The sequence below is a fragment of the Geotrypetes seraphini genome, chromosome 4 (assembly GCF_902459505.1).
Source record: "Geotrypetes seraphini chromosome 4, aGeoSer1.1, whole genome shotgun sequence".
In the NCBI taxonomy this organism is placed as follows: domain Eukaryota; kingdom Metazoa; phylum Chordata; class Amphibia; order Gymnophiona; family Dermophiidae; genus Geotrypetes; species Geotrypetes seraphini.
In genome coordinates this window covers 183,534,842-183,554,650 of record NC_047087.1, presented here as the reverse complement: position 1 = coordinate 183,554,650, position 19,809 = coordinate 183,534,842, and the positions used below count along the sequence as shown (strand labels likewise).

Sequence of the window (19,809 nt, the reverse complement as noted above, 5' to 3'; positions counted from 1 at the left end):
TTGCACTCAGTTGTCTGCGCTGGGTTGTCGGCGTGCCTTTGTCGTCACGCGCTTTTTTCTATGAACCGGTCTGGGCGTATAAACAGCTGAACGTAGAGGCAGGCCATTATCAAGAAAACCCTCCTTTTGGACGTTTTTTTTTGATAATGGACATTTTCCCTGCTTCTACTTTCAACGTTTAAGGCCTTAGGCCAAAAGGGGACTTAGACCTTTTTTTTGATTATGCCCCTCCACACACTTATACCTTATATGATATTGATTGTAACCTTCCTGTCCTTGCCTGATATTTAATTTTTTTTTCTCTGTAAACCACTTAGGGACTCATTTTACGAAGCCGCGTTAGCGGTTTAATGCGCGTAATAACATGCGCTAATTTGCCAGTCACGCTAGCCGCTACCGCCTCCTCTTGAGCAGGCGGTAGTTTTTCAGCTAGCGCGAGGGTTAGTGTGCGCTTAAAAGGTGCGTGCGACAAAGCCGTTAACGCGGCTTCGTAACAGGAGCCCTTAGTTACTTTGTAATTTGTGGTATATTAAATAAAAAAATGAAATGTGACATTTGAAAAGCCCTTATTAGTGCCCTCCATGTCTTGTTTCAGTCATCCTCCTGTGGCCCTGCAGCCCCAGTCATGTTTCTGTGATCTGCTGGAAGTATATCATCCCAGGAGAGTACTAAGATCTGAAAGCAGAATGAGATTGTCAGAAGCTAAAGAAGCCAGGGTATGTCATGTAAAGATAAGTGATTCAATGTTTTCAACAGCTGAGATAAAACTTTGGAATGCCTTACAGGGGCAAATACGTTTCTGTGCCGGTCGAGCAATTTTTTTAAATTTATTAAAGACCCAGCTGTTGGTAAGTACATTTATGTGAGTGAGCGAGGGATTGAGCAGTAGGGCAGATATTTTTATATATGTGTATGTAATGTATTTTATAAGGTTTATGTATGTTGTTTGCAAACCGTCTAGGTTTTTAGACGGGAGTATAAATTTTTAAATAATAAATAAAGTCCTCTCAGTCATTCATTTTTCTCCCCTTCCCCCTTCCCAAATTCCTAGCAGAAGAAGGTGGCCAACAGTATATATCCTGGAGATGCTGGACCTTCTCCATCTCCATGGTGCTCCTGCTGTCATTCTCTCTGGTTTTCAGAAACTGGCACCCCAGAGACTGTGAATAGACATGCACACACTCATTCCCCCCTCCCATCTAACTGCTGCCACCCACATACTGCCATCATCCCTCCCTGCCCTCTTCTCCACCCTCCAACTTCCACACGCTCTATCCCCACCCCTTCCTGCCACGCGGGTGCCGCTTCCCTTTCCCTGTAACTGTGTAACATTCTTGGTGTGAGCAGCAACTCAGCAACTCCTAGGCTGCTGTTGCAACAGTGTCGGCTCTTCCTCTGACATCACTTCCTGGGCACAGGCCCAGAAAGTGACATCAGAGGAAGAGCCGAGCTGGTGCAACAGCAGCTTAGGGGTTGCTGCTCATACCAGGAATGTTTACAGAGGTACAGGGAAAGGGAAGTGGTGCGCAAGCATATAAGGGGGGGCAAAAAAGGAGTGGGGGGGTGGAGAGGAGGACAGGTGTCTGCGCCCTCACCAACACAGCGCTTGGTGCAGATCACTCCCTGCCCCCTCTTACTATACCACTGAGGTCACCTTTGGTGACCATATTTTTAGAGCCCTTGTGGGCTGGGTAACATTCCTCTCTGGGCCGCAGTATGGGAGCCTCTCTTTTAGTAGTTACAAATTGCAGCTCTGTTCACAGAAAGGAAAACACAGCCCAGTTTGTCCAGTGCCATTTGTCCCATGCTGGCAAAGATAGTGAATGATCTCCATTGACTGAATTGATTTGCTCCACTGTACTGTAGCCTTAATAGTTATTCAAGTTAGAGAAACACACTGGGGTCCTTTTGTGCAAACCAACCATAGTATAACATCCGCATCTATAACAGGACAAAGTTACTATCTCACACCAACCTGTAATCTCCCTTCAAGCACTCTCCTTTTTGTAATGATTCAATAAAGAGGGGGGGAGGGGCACACTGCAAGAAATATTCCCAGACTTCTTTTCTGAGGGTTTTGGAGAAGAGGAGGAGGAGGAAACTCAGAAGAATGAAATTTTAAAAAAAAGAAGAAAACAAAAAAGTTAAAATGTGAGTGACAAGTCTGGGGTAGCAGCCTGCAGTCTGAATTGAGTGCTGTGAGGTCGTTTGTACTGAGAATGGAAACAAATGAGGTGGATTTTCATGCTTGATAGGCAGTGAATGAATTGGCATCTTTTAAAACCCTATCAGGAACTCTTTGGATTGTCATTATATCAGAGAGAGGGAAAAATAGACTTTTGAATTGTGTCCATGTGAATGAAACCCTTTGCTCAGTCTTAGTAGCCAAGGACTTTCTACCTTCTATGCCCTTAGAAAGAGGCCTTCTGCTATCAGATTTAAGTATTATCCACTACAAAATTAATTTACATCGGTATGTTTAATTGCAATATCTATCAGGAAGTTTAATGGTGCACTTTAAAGCCGGTTGTGAAAACAATGTTGATGGATGGTGAATGGGCAACTGCATTGACCCTCCAGCTTCTCAAACTGCCCTCATTGGTTGCCTTTCTGAAAATTTACATCTAAAACCATTGTTCAGACTATTGTATGGCAATGTGAAAGGAAAATGTAGGAGAAATGCATACATTTCTTTACATAATTGATATCAAGATTATTCAGATGGCTGTAGAATGATAGGGTCTGTTGCTCTCAAACAATAAAGGACTCATGGACATGAGCAAGCAGCAGTAAGAAGCAGATAATCTGCTTGTACTTCTGTCTGTCGGCAAATAGGTTGCTGTTTTAACACTTTGCTCCTTCCAGTAATACTTGCAATAATGCTTAGTTCAGCCCAGAAAGGTAATAATCCTGCAGGAATATCAGAGTCTGAATATTCTACAAGTGGTGTTGAAAACTTATCAGCCCAACCAACTAACTTCCTAAATTCTGAGTGTTATTTTGCCACAGTAGCTGAAAAGAGTGTCATCTTATTTCGTTAAGTGCCTAGGAGCCAATGACAGCCCCTGGAGACCACCTTGGCGGTCCTCATTACCTTTCGGGGGGGGGGGGGGTTCTGTTACTCTGCCTCTCTACCCAGTTTCTGAACAAAAAGGGGAACATAGATGGGGGAAGGACGAACACATACTTGAAGGACAAGGCATTTCTCTATAGATAAAAGAAAATGTATTTGGAAATGGTCACATCATTGAGAAAAGTCCTCAATGAAGTCTGAAGGTGGGCTATAGGATGGGTGTCATTGATCCAAGGGGGTGCTGAAAAGTTTTCAGCAAAACCAACCAACTTCCTAAATTCTGATTGTTACTTTGGCACTGTAGCTGAGAGTGTTAAGTGCCAATTTGCAGAAATGAAATTCTATGTTTTGACATTGTTTCAGATCATTGATTGAACCACATCCATGTCATTCTCTTCTTGGTTGGGCTCATAACTTTTCAGCACCCCCTCGTATTCTAGTCTGTTCAGCACTTATAACCCACACTAATCTCAAAAGTAGATTCTAGGTGGATGACAGTACATAAAATCCTTACATCACACATATTTCAAGCTACAAAATAGAAATTAAATAACAATTAAAAATAAAAAGTCTTTACAAATTTATGAAAACCATAATACGAAGGAATTTTTTCTCAGCTCAGTTGGAAGATCACTCCAGAGTTTAGTACCCATATATGCAAAATAATTATTTATGAAAGGATTCAGACAAACAAATTTGACTGATAGATAAGCAAGCTTTAAAAAATGTTGAAAACAAGAAGCAATCCAACCGACTGGAAAAAATAAACAACTCAACAAGCCTTCTGGTCTTATACCAAGCTGCAAGCTACAGACTGGTGGAAGTATACCTTTTATGACAAAGCTGATAAGAGTTTGTAGTTATCTCTAAGTTAAAAGATTATGTTGTAAACTGGAATCTTCTGCAACCCTCTCAACGAAGGTTTAGAAACCTACATAGCACTAAAACATGTTTGATAGACCTGGTCTCTAGGGTAAGATAAGTGTTAAGTATGCTGCTATTACAATTTGATGTCTCAGCGGCATTTGACACAGTAAATCACACTGTTATTAAATGCAAGATTATCTGAAATAAGAATTTCAAGAATGGTATTGCAAAGGCTTTTTGATGAATAGACGTTACAGAGTATTCAAAGATAGATCCTTCTCTGACTACTGGACTCCACTATGCGTCATGTGTACCACAAGGATCTCCTGTTTCACTACTACTATAAAACATCTTTATGACCATACTAATTTTGATCATTCTGAAATCTGGGGAATGGCTCTTCTCATACATAGATGATGTTTTCCTATTAATTACTGTGGATCTGAACTAAGCACAAGCATGGGTACTATGCTGGTGGCCAGAGCATAAACTAGGGTGCACGAATGGTCGGTAAGGTACCACCTCAAACTAAACACTGGAAAAAAAAACAAGCTATTATGGTTTGGGCAACACACACATACACACACTCAATTCCACCTACCATTAATCCAACAAACAGAACTAGCTTCAACATTGAGAAGATCACAAAGGTACTGGGAGCCATTTTAGATGGCGACCCATCATTCCCATGCCGAACAAAAACGCGCTGACAATCGCACACAGATAATCCCGTGCAGGACTTATGCGCGCCGGCTTAAAACTGTTAGCGCTATGAGGTGTTTGTGGGGATGGGGGAAACCCCCCCACTAAACTTACAAGTGTTCACGCTCTTGTTAGGAGAGGTGTGGGGGGGGGAAATCCCCCACTGCACTAAAAACTGCCAAATACCCAAAAAACTAAGCAAAATGGCAGTTTTCTGTGTAGTGGGGGGGGTTCCCCTCCCCCCAGAAGTGCGAACACTTGTAAGTTTACTGGGGGGATCCCCCCCCCCACACACACACCCTCACAGCGCTAACAGTAACTGTTTTAAGCCGGTGCACATAAGGCCTGCACGCGATTGTCAGCACGCAAATGTCGGCAGACTTTTGTCCGGCGCGTTTCTGTTACGGTACCTTTTAGACAGCTGCCTGAGTTTTGAAGATCATGTGAACAATTTAATCTGGAAATCTTTTCTTACACTACAGAAGTTAAGGAGGGTCAGATCTTATTTTTTCCAACAACATTACAGCATAATAGTATAGTCAATTATACTGTCCCTACTGGACTATTGTAATGCTTTACTTTTGGGAAATTCAGTGAAATTAATGAAAAAACTCCAGTTGATACAAAATTGCAGCAAGACTTATACTCCATATCACAAATCAAGATTTGATCATGTTAAACCGTTTATGGAGCTACACTGGCTACTGATAGAAAAGCAAGTGGAACTCCAACTATGCTGTTTGGCTTTCACAACAGTATAAGGAGACGCTCCTAATAGTTTTCCCAGATTTACTGAACTAGTGGGCAGATCTGTTGATCATTGTAACTCTGACCTCTTGATTCTATGATTTTCAACACTTAAAGGTACAAAATACAAGACACCTCACTGCAAATCATCTATCAAATTGCAAAAGTGTGGAACTCGCTTCCCATCCAAATTCATGCAATTACTGTACAGTATATGCCCTGTTTTGCAAAGGTCTGAAAACATGGCTTTTCAAGAAGTTTCTATTAGGGGATTGAGAGGCCTCAGACTTTACAAGAAAAGTCTTCCTCTATCTAATGACAACATTACTGATAACTTGCCATTTTACAGTAGATATCTTATCTTACATTGCATGTACGAGTGTATAATTCTATGTAGCATGTATAATTTTATGTTAATTCTATGTAGTAATATGCTGTTTGCAACCTGCTTAGAACTCCATTTTGAGATGATTTGGCAGGATATAAGATTGCATATAACATAACAACATAACCAAATAATGATTTATATATCAGCATTGCCATCTTAAAATTAACTCTCTTGTCAATCCGTAGCTATGTAATTAGTGCAAAAGCAGAATAATCCAATCATATTTTTTGCATTAAAAATCAGGTGAGCTGCTGTATTCTGAAACAACTGCAGCCTCGTTTCTCAACTATAGCATCATATCACCATACAGTGAATTACAGTAATCCAAGTGCAGTAGAATAATCACTCTAACTATAGCTCAGAAACTATTTGGCGATAAGACAGGGCAAATTACGAGAGGGTGCTGAAAAGTTCTCTGCCCAACCAAGACGAGAATGATGTGGATACGGTTCAATCAATGATCTGAAATAATGTCAGAGCTTAGAATTTCCTTTCTACAGATTGACACTTCATGAAATAACACTCTTTTCAGCTACAGTGGCAAAATAATGCTCAGAATTTCGAAAGTTGGTTGGGCTGAGAACTTTTCAGCACCCCCTCGTACTATGCGTTTACATTAGCCACTTAAAAAATAATGTTTTGAAAATAATTGCTATTTAGCCACTCCTGCAATCTAAACAAAACCCCAAACAAACCCTCTTTTACTAAAGCTGGCAGCACAGACCAGCACGGTAAATGCTCTGATGCCCATAGGAATTGAATGTGCATCAGAGCATTTGCCACGAGACACTTGGCTGCATAATTTTGTAAAAGGGGGCCATAATTTGGGATGCTAGGATGCTGATTCTCATTGCAATCATTCAGGAACAACACAGTTGTATATATCAAGCTCAAGTATCGCATGAAGAGGTGCAGAACCCCCAGAGAAGGGATTTTGAGAATCAAAATGTGACAATAAGAAAAGGTTCACTGTGGTTTTTACAGGGTTTAAGCAGGTTTTTTTTTAGTTTAGATATTTGCTTTAATTATTTGATCTATTCGTAATGCTAAATACATATTCGATATTAAGGCATGAGCCTAATATTTTGAATGAGAAGCTTTACTGGGTCAAGATTGGGTGAGATGTTTCTGAGCAGATCCAATCGGAAAGATGATTTCCTGCTCTGGCCCCGTCTTATTCACCTAAGAATGAGAAGGGGTAAAACGCGGACCTGACGGACCTCGTGGATCTAAACCCGCACGTCCTTAAAAATCTGAGGTCCGTGCCGCTTGTAGTTAGTTTCTGGCTCTGGCAGACCTCGGTGACAATTTAGCGCTGACGGATCCGTCTCAGCATAGGGAGGGAAAAGTATTAGGATCCGTCAGCGCTAAAATGTCACCGAGGTCTGTCAGAGCCAGACACTAGTGCTGGAGTGGCTCTAAAACGAATCCTTTAAACTGGTTTCCTGTAGCCCCAGTAAATCGGTTTAGATCCGCGAGGTCCGTCAGATCCGCGTTTTACCCCCTTCCCCTTAAGAATGCTGTGGCACCATGTTAGGTCACTCTTCCAAAGAAAGCAGAGGAACAGCACTTCGAATTGTTGGAATGCTATGTTGACACATTTTGCCCTGAAGAAGTAGCATGTGCCGCTACGAAACGATCATTGGCTACCTACACATAGCATGGTGGTTTTTTTTTTATTATTTTGAACACAGAGGCATTTTCAGTGATATACAATTTTCTCCACAGTGAATGTTTTTTTTATGCCTATGATGTGTGGATGGTAGAGTGGCTTTTCCTCACCAGAGAGAATGAGGCTTTTTCTTTCGCTGAAAATTGTATTGGTGCCCAGGTGATACTTCATTAGTTAGTGGGGAGTTTGTATATAGAGTGTGTTTAATTACCCCCATTCCTCCTTTTTTGTTGTTTTGTTTGTTGTACACAATAAGAAAAGGTGCACACCTTTTATTTTTTTTTTTTAAATGCAACACATTTTATTTTTTAAAAAATGCAATAATTAAAAAGAAACTAGTAAAATGCTAAGATTTAAAAGAGTCATAGAATAAAACCATAAAAGCAGCACCAACAAGTGCGGAAAATGCCATTTTGAGAGCTATAGTTATAAATATTGCACAAAAATAATGTTTTCTAATATAGCTGAACTGAAAAAGAGCTACTGCTCTGAGGATGGGTTAAAACCAACCTCAAGCCATCTACCAAAATGTGTGAGATCAATCAAAAAGAAGTCTTTCAGCCTGTTCATTATCAAGTCTCCCTCAGTTTACAAAGGCCACAGCAACCAATTCAAGCAATGATTAACCTAATAATGTGAGAGCAAAGGAAAAAGGAGGCCTTCGGGATCCTTATGCAATCCCTCAGTGCTCCAGAAGCAGTAAATTTCTCTCCTCTGTGCAGCTAGGATACTAAAAAGATCATCTTTTTTTTTTAAACCAAAGAGGTCCTAAATCTCTCAAGAAAAGAGTCGCAAATGCAGTAAAATCCACTTAAGTGAAAAGCTTAAAAATAAAAAAAAATAAAAAGAATAGGGTTCCTTTACAAAACAATTACCCTTCACTGCTTTTGTCTTATCTAGGAGGTGCTAATCCTTTGCTGTTGAATCGTCCCCAGACATATATTGTTTAAACTAATGCACTGCTGTAAATGTTGCTTCTTTTCTAAATCAAGGAGTGAATTCCTTAAGGGTCAGGGCTGGGAGCAAATTATTAACCCCTGCCCTTCTAGGCTGGATAGCAAACACAGAGGAAAACTATATTATTGCCTCTCTCCTGTCTCCAACTTTTGAAGATTCTACAAGTTTGCTGATCTTACAATAGGTACATTACCATACAAATTCCTGCCCTCCTTCTCTATTCTGTCTGTGCAGAAATGCTTTATAGGAGCAGGGAAAAAAAAAAGTTTTCCACCACTACACAAAATAATGTTATATCAACTTTTAAGGATTAATAATGAATTGTTCACAACTTAGAATGTGTGGGCGTACATAATACAATCGTCAAATTTGGCTTCTGTGGACTTTACGCCTTAGTCTCTTGTTTTAACAAAAACAAACACCTGTTTTGTTCCACTAAACTGAAGTCTACTTCATAATAAATCAAAAGATTTTGTTTTGTGAGTTTCTAATTTTCAAATGGAAGATCTATAAAGCTTCAAGAAGTAACGCCTAAGGAGTGCATTCTGCTTGCTTGTGAGCAGGGTATGTAGCATGGAAATAGTGATTTGTTTGGCAGCAGGAGGGTGCCTGGAGCCTGACAGGGGGGTTGGCAGCTTCTCAGGAGAGGAAATGTATTGCTGAGCGGGTTGGATAGGCCTGTAAATTGAGCCGCTCTGGCCTGTGAGTCTCCACTGCACGCTGTTCTCTGTTCCCTTCAGCACCATGGTCAGTGGCGCGACTCAGCCTTTCTGCATCAATCTTGAAGGCTGTCAGCTTTCACTAAGGGGCCGAAGCTTTCAACAATTTAAGCGTAAAATTCAGCTGAGAAACGTGTTCATTGGGAAACCGGGCGAAGGTGCATGGCCAATCTGTTACTTTTTTTTATACCCTCCAGTTGAACTTTTCTATTCAATGCCAAGGTAATTAGAGGCAATTCAATTATAATGGAAATTTGGGCAGCATGCGCTTCGAAAATCAAAACATGCATTAAAAACCTTTTAAATATGAAGCTGAAGACGATAGTAGGCCAAAGAAGAAGTAAAGACATTTGGTTTAAGCCACATAACTTTTTTTTTCTACAAAAATAATTAAGGGCAATGTTTAAGAAGTGCATAAAAGTGCAACCGTTTGTTAAAGAAGAAATTAATGTACTATGACGGTTGAAAATGCAAATAATAATATTATGTGAGCAAAGAATTCTGCAGACAACATCACAAGCCTTTCCCCCAAATTTGTTATTTTAACAATACTGAATATGTTCCACACTTCTTGTAGCACAAATTTGCCTGCCTAAATTTTTCTGGGGATTCCTTCCAGACCAATTACTAAAGGATGGGACAGAATCATTCTTGTGATTCTTTTAATAATTTTGGAACCATTCATCCAATTTCATTCATATGTATGCCCCAGATGATAGAGTATTATATGAGCCAAACACACACTTTCTTATTACCTAGGTGATTGTGATACATTTACCTCCATTTTCTTGTATTATTTTTTTTTTTAAGGAAAACAGATCAGATCTATTCAACTGAGAAATCTAGAGGTTAGGGGTACCTCTTCACTCCATCTTTAGTTGATAGTGTCCATTTTAAAAGCTGCCTACCCATCGGTTAATGCCTGTAAGAAAAGAATAATTAATGATGAATAGTTTCTATCTTTAATCTCCTTGTTGTGCCTTACTGATACCCAAACTTATATTTCACCTTGTATTTGCTAAAATACTGTGTCAAGGGCAGTGTCTTTAGGCCTAAGCACAACAAAGCAGCAGGTCCCCTGACTGGGGAGAGAAGACACTCTATCCCCTTAATAGTCAGACATTGCAATGTAACATAGTAACATAGTAAATGTTGGCAGATGAAGACCTGCAAGGTCCATCCAGTCTACCAAACAAGATGGACAGAGATGAATCTGCCACTCTACACAGGTTTCACTTCTTCATGATTCAACACTGGTATACCTATTTCCCTTCTCACTAGATAGTATTATTAGTGCATAGATGCCAAGTTGCCCAGTTCCAGGCTAGATTTCTGATCACCCCCATCTGGATTCCTTATGGGACTTGTAGTAGAGGCCAACCCAAACTGGTGGTTTTGGTTTCGACCAAAACTGAATCTTCAGCAGGAATCCATGGGCTCGGTTTCAGCTGGAATTAGAACCGAAACAGAAAATGTGGCCCCACCCCCACTGCCATCGTCCTCACCATCACCATCACAAGATAACCCCAGAAGCTAGATCCCCACCCCTGAGAGAAAACCCAGGCTGACCACCAGCTCCACCCATCATCTCCCTCCCCATCTCATGTTGCTTCTGTCCCCAGTGGCTCCTTATTCAAAATGGTGGCCATGAGCTCTCACAGCAGTCTCACAAGTCTGTCGTGGAAGGTCACATTTGTAATTTTGGACTTAGGAATAGCATAAGCAGGAGCAAATCTAGACACTAGACCACCAGGGCATTTAAAAGGTAGGCCCAGGGATGGGGATGGGGAGGGTGGGCTGGTATTTCTCAGGGGGAATGGTAGGCTGGCTTAGGGAGGGTGGTCTTGTAGCAGTGATTGTGGCAGTGGGGGCAGAGCCATGTTTTAGGTTCCAACTGAAAACGCACAGGCATTTTCAGCAAGAACACAAACCCAAATTTCAGGTCAGTTATGGTGCTGGATCCAAAACAAAAATTCATTCAGCCTCTAACTTGTGGCACTCATTTCAATGGGCAGGATCAGGCACCATAAATCCCTCACTGCTATGTTCAAAACAGGGACTGGTCAAAAAGTCTCCAGTTTAGAACGGAGTAACTTGGCATCTCTGTTAATGTTTTTCCTCTATACTAGTGGTTCTCAACCCAGTCCTTGGGACACATCCAGTCAGGTTTTTAGGATATCTGCAATGAATATGCTTAAGATAAATTTGCATCTACTGCCTCCATTGTATGCAAATCTATCTCAAATATATTCATTGTGAGTACTCTATCCTGACTGGATAGATTTGTCCTGAGGACTTGGTTGTGAATGCATGCTCTATACAGATTGATTGTTGGTATCAAAGGGATTCCACATGGTATTAATTTAATTTAATGCAGTGTTTGTATAAACTAAACTAAACTAAACCTTAGGTTTGTATACCACATCCTCTCCACAATGGTAGAGCTCGGCACGGTTTACAGGAGTTGGGATAGAAAAGAACTACAATGAAGGGTTAACGGTCAGAGTAAGAAGAATATTAAAGGGCTTAGTATGCCAGAGATGGAGTAAGTATCACATTTTTGAGAATAACCAGGTTTTCAGATGTTTGCGGAAAAGTTGGAGAGAGCTCAGGTTCCAAAGAGGGGAGGTAAGGTTGTTCCAGAGCTCAGTGATTCTGAAGGGGAGGGAGGTCCCTAGTTTTCCTGCATGGGAAATGCCTTTTAATGAGGGGAAGGATAGTTTTAATTTGTGGGTGGGTCTGGCTTCAAAGAGGTTTACAAAAACAAAATTTGATTTATACAATGGTGAAAAATCTAATCAGGTACTTTGAGTAATTTCCCTCTCTGTCCCATTGGGCCCACAATCTAACTACAGTACCTATGAAAAGGAATAAACAAACAGTTATGATCAAACATACCAGGGATAGATTAAGGGAAGGTTGAGGGAAAAACAATACAGTAATCCAATTTAATTAAAAAACACAATAGAAGAGAAAAACTCCAAAGCAGACTTAGGGCTCCTTTTACAAAGCCGCATTAGCGGTTTAACGCGCGTAATAGTGTGCACTTATTTGCCGGCCACGCTAGCTGCTACCGCCTCCTCTTGAGCAGGTGGTAGTTTTTCGGCTAGCATAGGGGTTAGCGCGAGCTAAAAAGGTGCATGTGATAAAGCCGCTTACGTGGCTTCGTAAAAGGAGCCCTTACTGGACAGATAGGTTTTTAACAAATAAGTTTTTAGTCATTTTCTTTTCTTTTTTTTTATAAATCTTTATTGATTTACAATTGTGCAACAAATGAATCACAAATATGGATATTATAAACCAAGCACAACAAATGTATACCATTGATGCTCTATTATTTTTATCCCATCCCTTCCAGCCAATACAAATATATTAAAATCTTCATGAAACTATTTTAATCATTTTCTGAAGGTGAGATAGTTCAGTTCAGTTCTTAAGGGTGCTGGAAGGTCATTCCTGGTTTTGGTAGCAGCAAATGTGAAGAGGGTGTTGAATATTCATACTATTGTGTGAATAAAAAAATATATATATTCATTAACAAATCTTATGAAGTGAAACAAATATGACTATAAATAGTCAAAAGAGTGGGGGAGTGGCCTGGTGGTTGGTGCAGTGGGCTTTGTTCCTCACAATCTAGATTCAATTCCTATTGTGGCTCCTTGTGATTTTGGTCAAGTCACTTAATCCTCCATTGCCTTGGGTACAAAACTTAAGGCCTCTTTTACAAAGCCACGCTAGCGGCTGCCGCACGGCAACAGCCCCGAAGCCCTTTAAATCTCTTTGGGTTTCGGGGCCGTTAGCACAGCGCAGCCGCTAGCACAGCTTTGTAAAAGTGGCCGTTAAATTGTGAGCCCTCTAGAGACAAAGAAAGTACCTGCATAGAATGTGTACAGTGCTGTGTAGGTCTAGAAGTGTTATGGAAATGAATATCAGTAGTAGTAGAAAGATATATTCTCATATTTTCAGTATCTTTAGACAAATGTTGCAATTTTCTCCCAGGGAGATTTTCAGAGCCATCTATTTAACCTTTTCCACATAGCAATGTGCCTGGGGAAAAGGGGGGGGAGGTATTGTTATTATTTTCTTATAAGCATTAGCAGCTAAGCTAGATGTACAAGAGAATTTGTAGGAAAATTGGTCTAACCCATTGGAGGTTTTTATATTTATTGGCAGAAATCCAAGTACATAGCCATTTCTTGGGCTTACTGCTAAAACTGACATTAATACAAGTTAATGTCCACATTTCTGGACACAGCTGTATTAGGACTATTGTCAAAGCAGAAAGCCTACACTTTCCATAAAAATAATCTAAATAGGAAACTATCTGGATTGTATCAACTGAAGGTAAGAAAATTAACTAAAAACATAACAATAATATGAAAAATTCATTCATCTGACTATGCAACCATTCAAAGAAAATCATCTTATTTCATGTAGATTGTGGATATTTTCATCCTCAGGTACTCAAGACACATAAAAGGAGTGTCTTGATAGCAAAGGTTAATTCTGTACAAAATTCAGGCTCAGCCAGACAGGCTGCCAAGTTCTGCTGTTATTTTTCACTGTTGCCTTTTTTTGTGGGGATGTGCATGCGTTTTTTGTCTCCAAGAACCAAATTTCTTTTCTTCTACAAATTGCCTCAATAGCGTCTCTTTGCTGCTCTTGAATGAGTTCAGCTGACAACAATTAGCATCACAATGAGCCTTTGGCCTATAAGCATCTGTTTGTGTCCCATACACATTGCAATGGGGGTAGTGGGAGAATGCCTTTCTCAAAGAAAAGAAAAGGGGAGACTGCTATAAATCTACCTACTACAAATTGATTCTCTGGAAACAAAAATGCAAGATTCATGTTTTTGGTTTCAGTATTTTCAAGCCAGTATACATGTCAGACAAAATATGGGCTCATGGGAAAAGATGTATTTACTACTGGTGAAAAGCAATTCCTTGGCTTTCTAGTGTAAAGATTAAAGATACCTGATGGAAATGTCTTTTTTAAAGTAATAAAATCAAGGTTCATTTAATTTTATACAGAATCCTGATGCAGAAGTTCACTTAATAAAATGGTTCCAGTCAACAATGCGGGTAAGATTTAACTGGTGGCTATAAAGATATATTGAAACCTGATCATTAGAGAGCCTTCAGAAGAAAAGAGCTGTGTTGTTTTTGAAAACTAAGGTACAAATATAAAAATGTGAAACCATGGATGCAAACAGGCTATTTTTAGATGACTGGGCTCTAACAAGAAGCAAAAGCATAAACATCATCTCCTTTTGTTTTCTTCATAAAATAAGTTTCCCTTCAAAGTGCTTCCTCCCCCAAAACTCAACTGCAGATACTATTACTCATCCAAACCCAATACAGTGGAGCTTCCCAAACTTTCCTTAGGGAGCCCACGGCCAGTCAGTTTAACAGGATATCCACAATGAATACGAATGAAAAATTTGCATGCATTGAAGATGCACCACATGCAAATCTGTCTCATGAGTATTCATTGTGGATATCCTTAAAATCTGACTGGCTGTGGGGTCCTTGAGATAGGTTGGGAAGCTGTGCAGTACAGACTGGATGATATGTAATTCAAAGTTGCCAAGATGACCTACTTTCTGGAGGAAAATTTAAAGCAAGACCTAAACTACTGGCGACCCCATCCTGATACATTTTCTGAGTTGGAGAGCTGATTTCAATGGGCAGAATCAGGAACTACAAACACTACACTGCTATGGGATGTGAACTCAGGATCTATCTCCATCCCTGTGAGTTCTGTCCCTGACCCGTCCTTGCGAGCTCTGTCCTCATCTGCACAAGCCTCAAAAACTTAAAGTGAAATAGTACATATCTGTCTCTATGGTAGCTACAGATAATACGGCCAGTTCTAATAGAGCTGCAAGCAGGTCTCTGGAGTAGCCTTGTGGTCAATGCAGTGGACTGCAGAGAAGGGGACCCAGGCCCATATGCCACTCTAATTAGTACACTTGTGGTGGAAAGTGTGAGCCCCACCAAAACCCTGCAAAAACACACTGTACTGCCATATAGATGACACCTAGAAACAGAGAAACATAGAAATATGATGGCAGATAAAGGCCAAATGGCCCATCCACTCTTCCCATCTGCAGTAATCATTATCTCTTCCTCTCTCTAAGAGATCCCATGTGTCTATCCCATACCTTATTAAATTCAGACAGTCTCTGTCTCCACCACTTCTTCCAGGAGACTGTTCCACGCATCTATCACCCTTTCAGTAAAAAAGGTTTTCTTTAGATTACTTCTAAGCCTATCACCTCTTAACTTCATCCTATGCCTTCTCAATCCATAGCTTCCTTTCAAATGCTCAACTCATGCACATTTACACCACATAGGTATTTAAATGTCTCTATCATATCTCCCCTCTCCTGCTTTTCCTCTAAAGTATTGGTTACTGAGAGCTTGTATACCGCTACTAATGACTGTGGAGTCAATTCAGAGCGGTCCACATGAGCCTCTGCAAGGGCGCTACAATACATGAGCTCCTGTAAAGGTGTTATAATACATTAGCTTCTGTAGAGATATAAAGAAGTATACATATTGAAATATTTATAAGTCTGTCCCCATACGCCTTATGATGAAGACCACGCACCATTTTAGTTACCTGAGGGTTTACACTTACCCAGAGGCTTTGATCAACATGCCCCATCACTTCTAATTTAAAGCTCTCTACAGTAGATTAGCCAGCCTGCCGCCAAAGACACTTCTTTCCTTTGATAGATGTATACCATCCCTATTCAGCAGCCCTTGGAAAATCATCCCATGGTCCAGGAAGCCAAAATGCTCTCGATGACACCATCCATGTAGCCACACATTCATCTTCAGGATGCATGCTTCTCTGACCTGGCCCTTACCCTCAACAGGGAGGATGGACAAGAATACCACCTGCACACCTGACTGCTTCACCTTCTCTCCCACAGCCACAAAATCACTTTTGATATATTTTCAGGGGTACTTGGCAGCATCATTAGTGCCAATGTGGATGAGCTGCATCGGATAATAGTCTATAGGCTTGATGAGTCTTGACAATCTTTCTGTAACATCTTGGATTTTGACACCAGGCAGACAGCATACCTCCCAGGATATCATGTCTGGTCTGCAGACAGATGCTTTTGTACCCCTCAGAAAGGAATCGTCACCACTACCACTACCACTACCTTACATCTCATAGTGGTCATGGATCCAACAATTTTAGGGATTTCAAGCTTTGGTCTTTCCTCTCTCTGGGATGCTCTCATCTCTTCCACTTCTAGGGCAGCATACCGATTCTTCAATTCAAGGGCTGGGGGAGTCACAGTACCAATCTTGCAGAGTTCTGTAATCTGAGTCCAGCTGTCTTCCCTCAGCATAGCCTCTTCTTCCACACTGCTGGAAATCTTTGATGCCTCATGAACCATTTCGTCAATGTGCATCTCATTCTCATGAATGCTTCTCAGTCTTGCCACCTTCTCTGAAGAGAGCTTGCATGTAGAACCACTCCCTCTGCCTGGGCATTTTGTGTCTGCACAGAAACAGAAGCTGTAACCTGAGCAGCAGCTATGGTGACATGATGTTTCTCAATCATACTGTGGTTGCAGAAATACACCTGAAATAAAAAAGGAAGAACAGAAAAATCCTACCAAAGCAATGCCCTGTTCCTGGTTGGCTGAAGAGCCAAAAAATATCTGCCTTGGGATGGGCAGGGGAGAATTAACCTCAAAGGTCACTGGTAGAGTTTGATCTCTAAGAAAATCCTCAGAGTTCAGTCTCAAACTAAGAGGTTGAAACCAGCCAAAGGTCTCTCCTCAAGGAGCACTTTTTAGAGGATTCACACCCCCATCAAATATAGCACACTTGGCCTGAATTTAAGAATGTTTCAGGCCTCTCTCCACTTACTACTCCCCAATGTGTCAAAAAGGTCCTAAACAGATCCAAAGAAGCCTTTTAGTCAACAGCTCTTTTGTTAAGCAAATATATGCAAATTATATATGCAGTTCACAGGTTGCTGTGAAAACTATTTTTAATGCTGAGCCACAACTTCCCTATTAAAACCATGCTTACTGAGGGTTAGGCACGAGGCCAACATTCCTCCCCTCAAGGATCACATGTGGAGTCTGATCTCTAAGAAAGTCCTCGGAGACCACGTGATGCAGTGAGGAGAGCAGTCGTGTGATCTGCAGCTCCCGGGCCCTCGCGCGCACAGCCCTTTACTATGCACTGAAATTGGCTTCTGTGGTGTCCCCCCCTCCTGTTGGTCAGCATATGGACCACTTCATGTCCAAATTGGGGGGCTGCTGAGCCAGCAGAACCGCGGCTAAACCCAAAGAGAAAACGCGACCGGCTGACAATAGCATGGTGGAGGCGGGGCCGTCTTCGATGGCGGAGTTTACTGAAACACAACTGAGGCAGCTTACCTCAGCATTGGTGTCTGCTTTGGCCCCACAAATGGAGAAACTTTTGAGCCAAATGCTGCATTTGGAGACTTTGCTGGGGGACACGGTAACCCAAACCACGAAGCTCGAAACGAGAGTTTCGGCAGCGGAAGACTCGGCCCAGACCCTGAGTGATCGACTTGCCAGTCTGGAGCAGCGCCTGGCGGTGAGCAAAGAATGAACAGGGGACCTCGAAAATCGCTCTCGGTGGGACAACTTGCACTTTATAGGGGTCCCGGAAACGCTGTTGGATCATCAATTGAGTACTACATTTAAAGACTGGCTTGCCGCTGAATTTTCCTTGCCTGCTGGCCTGGGTTCCGTCTGCCTGGAATGGATCCATCGTGTGGGCCACCCGTAGACAGAGCGACAGAGGCCTAGGGTCGTGGTGGCGAAACTGCATAATTATCTCCATAAGGTGGAAATCCTTAAGCAATATCATCTCCGGAGAGATACTCTTATGTATGATGACGCGCCCATCCGCATTTTCCAAGATTATTCTGTGGCCCTCCAGGCTCGGCGGTGGAAGTTTCAACCGTTATGTGCGGCATTGGCAGCGAAGCAGATTAGATTTCTTTTCTTATATCCGGCGGTACTCAAGATCCAAGAGAATGGGGTCTGAAAGTCATTTGACTCTGTAGAAGCTGCACAAGCCTTGGTAGCACAACTTGCCTGATTGTACTTGTGGAGACCTCCTGTATTGGTGGGGGATTATTATGCCTATTTCCATTTTGGCTTGTGTTTGGAGCTGCAGAGTACAGGCTGGCTTTGTTGCCTTCACGTGTGACTTTCTAGTTTTTACCACTTTGCTTATTATTACTAAGGTTTTCTGTGAGTGTGCGTGGGGGCCCGTTGCATTTTGTTGATCTTTTGGGGCTCCACTGGTCCTGTTGGTGGGTGTGGTTGTTTGTGGGTTTTTTGGGGGTGGGTGGGGGAGTAGGGGGTTGGGAGGGATTGGGAGGGTGGTTGGGGTGGAGGGAGGTCTGGAGTCCCTGATGGGGATTAGATGTCTGTATCAACACAATATGTATAAATTTCTGTGGGATATAGGACACATTTCATGTTATTGTTCCATTTTGCTCTTTTGTCTCATTTTGCCCTGGGGGAGGCTGGGCTCCCGGTGTTTGATTACATAGAGCCTTGTCAGTACATCTCTTCTTTGAGCTGTGTCGGGCTCGTCATTTAGGCTAGTCTCCTGGAACGTAGGAGGCATTACCTCACCCATTAAACAGCAGAAAATCTTAGCTGCGTTACAGCACTGTAAAGCTGATTTAGTTTGCCTCCAGGAGACTAGGCTGACTGATGAGGAGCACCTGAAGCTGAGATGATCTTGGGTGGGTGAAGTGTATTTTGCTTCGCCCACGGGACGTCATGGGGGAGCGACTCTACTTCTCTGTAAATTATCACCCATGGGTGTTCAGGTATTGGAGACAGACCAGCTGGGTAGATACCTGCTGGTTCGTGTGCAGGTGGTCGCCTCGCATTATCTACTATTAACAGTATATGGGCCTAATTCAGCTGAACTGCCCTTCTTTCAGAAATTGATTGCTCTTCGCATGAAGTATCCTGCTTGGTGCTTGGGGATGTTAATTTGGTCATGGGTCCTGATATTGACAAATCCTCCAGTCCTGAAATTCCTTTGGGGCCCAGGGGTCTTGTGCTTACAAATTTTTGCAATGCCTTAGACTTAGTGGATCCCTGGAGATTGTTAAATCCGGAGGTCCGTGATTACACTCATTTGTCCCAGGCACATGGTTCATAGTTAGGCTTGATTAAGTCCTTGTCTCTTCTTCCTTATTCCAGCAGGTAACGGCGGCACGAGTGGGCTCGATACAAATTTCCGATCATGCTCCTGTATGGATAGATATTCAACTCGAAGCAAGCCTAACTAGACCCAGCCGTTGACGATTCCTGGCTTATTTGAGGCATGATGCAGACTTTCAGAAGTTTCTACTGGTGCGGTGGGAGGATTTTGTCTCGACCAATGAACAGCATCAGGACGACCCACTCCTATTCTGGGAAACGGCTAAGGTCATGCTCCGGGGTCACATTTTAGCTTATACCTGTACCTTCATGCTTAGATTGAATAAGGCGATCATCACTTTGGAGCATTCCCTGCGTGTGGCTAAGAGGTTTCATATTGCCCATCCTTCGGTAGCCACCAGGGAACACTACTTGGCCGTGCAGGCAGCGCTCAATTCTCTCTTGTATTCCCGAGCCTAACGTTGGTCCACTTATCGTCGGTATTCC

The 19,809-nt window shown here is 41.9% G+C and overlaps 1 long non-coding RNA gene across 3 annotated transcripts in view; it reads left to right on the top strand.

Moving 5' to 3' along the window:
* Positions 1-14,198, top strand: part of LOC117358744 — a 69,264-nt gene extending 55,066 nt beyond the window's left edge. For 2 of the 3 annotated variants that reach the window (XR_004539071.1, XR_004539072.1), the window contains exon 3: positions 596-834. This is a non-coding gene — a long non-coding RNA (uncharacterized LOC117358744). Of the gene's footprint in view, positions 1-595; positions 835-14,158 lie in introns of those variants that run through there. The other variant, XR_004539073.1, reaches the window with a different exon arrangement.
* The last annotated feature ends 5,611 nt before the right edge of the window (positions 14,199-19,809 follow it).